We start from the raw sequence: 4,417 nt of genomic DNA, 5'->3' as shown, positions 1-4,417 counted from the left end.
TGGAATTTCAGTCCGATATTACTCCATTGAGTCTTTGGACTCACAAATAAATACCTCGAAAAGCCGACAAACATCTGTCTAGAACTTTTCTAGTAACCAGAGGGTATCGTAAACGACCCGTGTTTAGACCTCTTTCGTGAAAGTGACCGACCGCCGGCGCCGCTCGATTTCGTCATAAATCTCAGCCGTACCCCCCACGATAATTGACAAGTCTGTCATACAGCCCTACCATTTAAAACCTTTATTCTCTTCGTTTTAAAAATAGTTTCGCATGGTTTTTCTCTCTTCTCGTTTTACAATGGTCCAGTGACTAATAAATGAGTGTTGTGTTATGAGTTTGTTCGAGCTCAAAAAAACGTGGTTCGAAATTGTTTAACGTTTAACGAATGGTAAGTTATTCTAGTTTTTATGTTGGTCTTAACGTGTTAGGGGCCAAGAATACAACATTGTCTGTCCATTATAACATAGAACTGATATGTTGAATTCAGATCTCTAATTATTTAAAAACCAAAAAAATAAAGCAGCAGTCAAAGTGGCATGTACGCGTAACCTAATATATATTTTTTTTACATTAAAAGATCGCCGTCTTCCTCGTCGCACTTACGACATTTGCATATGTTATCTTTGTTAAACTCACGGAAGGAATATAATGAACCGGTCACCCGTCCAAGTGCTGACCGCTGCCCGCGTGGCTTACCTTCGGTGATCGAACGACAACCTTTACCGTTTGACGAGTTTTTATTCTGCAATTGTTTACAATTAATCGACAAAAAAAATTGTTTTCTTAATTATCTAGTACTTAAAGCTATGAATCTACATTATACGGGTCTGTGCATGTTTCCGAATACCTGCACGAAAAACAAATCGGTTCGGTGGTTGCTATGGATTTCAAAAAAAAACAAAAAGTGTTGGGGGGCAACGGCACGCGGTGTTCCCAAGCGGTCACCCATCCAAGTACTGACCGCGCCCGACGTTGCTTAACTTCGGTGATCGGACGAGAACCGGTGCTTTTCAACGTGGTATGGCCGTTGCCGTGGTGTTTAGGTGTGATCGTTGGTGTAAAATATATTGCTTTTAACATTCCGATGCACGAATATGAACATCAAAACGCGATGCGTTTCGTTTCCGTATGCACTTACCCTCTGACGACCGACGTCGGACCGAACTAACGGGAAATCCCACAACAACCACCACGTCACGCTCTAACGACAAGAGAGACTACTAGACGGACTGGCGATCTCCCGCGTCGCACATTTTTCGACCGCCGGCGGCGGTGGAAAATCCAGAATTTCACCCCACCTACCGCGCTGCTTGCTCCGACGACGACGAGATTCCCACATTTGGATCGACCGAAATATGTAAGTAATATCAGGAAGTTCCGATTTTCGAGAGGAGACCTGTGTTTCTATTTACCTATCTATAATAATTATCGTTATAATCATCATATCATTATTATTATTATTAACATTATTATTTATTACCATTATTATTATTATTATTATTATTTATCGTCCCTCGGATTCGGCGATCTTCGAAAATCCAAGTTGGACCGTTAGACATTCGAACGCGGTGTGCGTGGCTGACGAGTTGTTATTTTTGGCGTTTTTTCTTCGATCTTCACCCCGACTTCGGACGACGCAGGTCGGACACGAAATTACGAAGAGAGAAAGACGGAAGAAAGGAAGAAAACCTGAAGATCCGTCGAAGAAAATATCGGAAAACTCGTAGGTGCGGCATCGGTCGGACGATGAAGACCGTCTCCTTTCGGATGATCCTCTCGACGGACTTTCGGCCGTCCCGAAGGGTCCGGACGGCAACGGGACCCGTCGTCGACTCGTCCCGTTTCAACTTCCGCCGAAAACGATCGACCTGAACGTCGGAGAGGCGGTTCGCGGCATCCTGTTGTCGGAATTGCCTCGGTTCGAACACCAGGTCCTTTCTGTGCTTCGACCGTTTCGGAAGCGTTTGGCGACGCGAAGATGTCGTAAAATCGAGAAGGTGGCGCGGTATTCCGGGAAGAGATGGACCAATATTTCGGCGAACGAAATATGGATTCCCGGAATCGACGCGTCTACCCCGCACCGCCGACGTAAACCGTCGGTCCCGAATCGAAACCGTGACGACCCGGATTTAGGGCTGGTGGTTGGAGGGGCGTGTACCTGATTCGAAACCCACCGACGTTCCGAGACGAACTTCGCTATCTCCAGGGAAACTTCGGAAACCGAGTTCGGCCAGCTTGATCACACGGTGGCGATGGTGATCGAGGAAAGAGGACGATGCCATCACGCGGGCAACGATTCCGAGGCCTGCAATTTCTTCGACGGCGGACGCGGTGCGCGTTCAGTCTTCCGTCCGCAGTGGCGACTATTTTATAAAGACTTAGAAAATTTTTTTGTTCAATTCTCGTTCACGAGGTGCTCGAAGTGTACGTGTGTGAGCAAGTGTTTTTTCAATAATTATTATTAACTTTTAACGTTTTAACGTGAAAGATGGCCGACGTCGAAAATCAAACAGCATCATCGGTCACCACCGGTTCCGCTGCCACCCCTCAATCCCACGCGAAGAAAGAGAAAAAAGCGAAAAATCCCAGGGCGAAACCGTCCCATCCTCCGACATCCGAGATGGTAAACAACGCCATCAAGGGACTCAAGGAACGCGGAGGATCGTCTCTTCAGGCCATCAAGAAGTTCGTCGCCGCAAATTACAAAGTCGACGCCGAAAAGGTCGCCCCTTTCATCAAGAAATATCTGAAAGGCGCCGTGGCGTCGGGATCTCTGGTTCAGACGAAAGGTAAGGGCGCGTCGGGTTCGTTCAAGCTCGCCTCGTCCACCTCCGGTGGTGCCAAAGTCGCCTCCGCCTCCGACAAGAGGAAACCCGCTTCGTCCGCCGCATCCAAGACGAAAAAATCATCCGCCAAACGTACCGCCGTCGCGACGACTTCCGACAAGGCTTCCTCGAAGACAGCCAAAAAACAAGCCTCCCCCAAAGCGAAGAAGACTGCTGCCGAAAAGAAGAGCGCCGTCGCTGCCTCCGCCGCCGCAGCGAAAGCCAAGAAATCGGCCGCCTCCTCGGCAGAAAAGAAAACTAGAGCCGCCCCGAAACCCCGATCGCCTTCCAAAGCGAAGAAATCTAACAAGGCTGGTCCGACTAAAAAACCCAAAGCACCCAAACCCAAGACAGCCAAAGCCATTCCTGTCAAGGTGAAAAAGGCCGCTTCGCCGAAGAGGAAAAAGTGAGAAACGTGGATGGATACTCGACTCATGTTCGTTCGGCTGTGCCTCGTTCCGACGTCATCATCGTACTACCGGCAACGGGGCACGCACAAATGGCCCTTTTCAGGGCCACACGATAATCTACGACGAAAAAAAGAAATAAAACTATCCTTACGGCGAAACCAAATAAAATAGATAGCATCAGCTGGCAGGTAGGTGATGACAGGATGCAATAAAATTTTACGAACGACCGCAACCCAACCCGAATCGAGAGGACCGACCGATTATTGACATTTTTATTTTATTCATTTCCGGTTGAAGGGCGATATATTTTTTTTTTTGCCTGTAAAGTTTGAGGTTCTGAAAAGAACCGATTTTTTTGTTATAAAATTCGTGTTTCGTGTTGTTCTTCCGAAACACGATGTGGAAAAATTTAAGCGCGTTCACCCCGAATACGTCTGGCAAGTTGGATGTCCTTTGGCATGATGGTTACACGTTTGGCGTGGATGGCGCACAAATTCGTGTCCTCGAACAGACCGACCAAGTAAGCTTCGCTCGCTTCCTGGAGGGCCATCACGGCGGAGCTTTGGAAGCGCAAATCGGTTTTGAAATCCTGAGCGATCTCCCTCACCAAACGTTGAAAGGGAAGCTTGCGGATGAGCAACTCGGTACTTTTCTGGTAACGACGGATCTCACGCAGAGCCACGGTACCAGGTCTGTAACGGTGGGGCTTCTTGACGCCGCCAGTGGCGGGAGCGCTTTTCCTGGCCGCTTTGGTAGCCAGTTGTTTCCTGGGGGCTTTTCCTCCGGTGGACTTGCGTGCGGTCTGCTTGGTCCTGGCCATTTCGAATGAAACGAATGAAAAACAAAACTGACAATTATTAAAATCGACTCTGACGATCGTTAGACGTGCACGCGTCGAAAGGTAAACGGGTACTAAAAATTCCGCCATATTAAATTGTACTTTTATACGTGAACAAAGTCAACGGCTGACTTCGTCGATTGGTCGATGGTGAACCGTTGAATCTATATAAGGCTCCGTTAGTTGAAATTTTGCGGTAGTTGACTTCCTAGGGACGAGGTGTGCAGGTATTTTGTGTCAGTTGAAATAATCTGAAAAGATGACCGGTCGCGGTAAAGGAGGCAAAGGATTGGGAAAAGGAGGAGCGAAGCGTCATCGCAAAGTCCTGCGTGACAACATCCAG

At 47.8% G+C, this 4,417-nt stretch overlaps 1 non-coding gene across 1 annotated transcript; it reads right to left on the bottom strand.

Annotated features, from left to right (window-relative positions):
- Window positions 1–913: 913 nt before the first annotated feature.
- Window positions 914–1,033, bottom strand: LOC138140926 (5S ribosomal RNA). The gene has a single exon (XR_011162836.1). It is a non-coding gene; the product is annotated as a 5S ribosomal RNA (ribosomal RNA).
- Between the last annotated feature and the right edge of the window lie 3,384 nt (window positions 1,034–4,417).

Source organism: Tenebrio molitor, unplaced genomic scaffold, assembly GCF_963966145.1.
Source record: "Tenebrio molitor unplaced genomic scaffold, icTenMoli1.1 SCAFFOLD_595, whole genome shotgun sequence".
In the NCBI taxonomy this organism is placed as follows: Eukaryota; Metazoa; Arthropoda; class Insecta; order Coleoptera; family Tenebrionidae; genus Tenebrio; species Tenebrio molitor.
The sequence above is the reverse complement of the archived record's forward strand: the minus strand, read 5'-3'. Positions and strand labels throughout refer to the sequence as shown.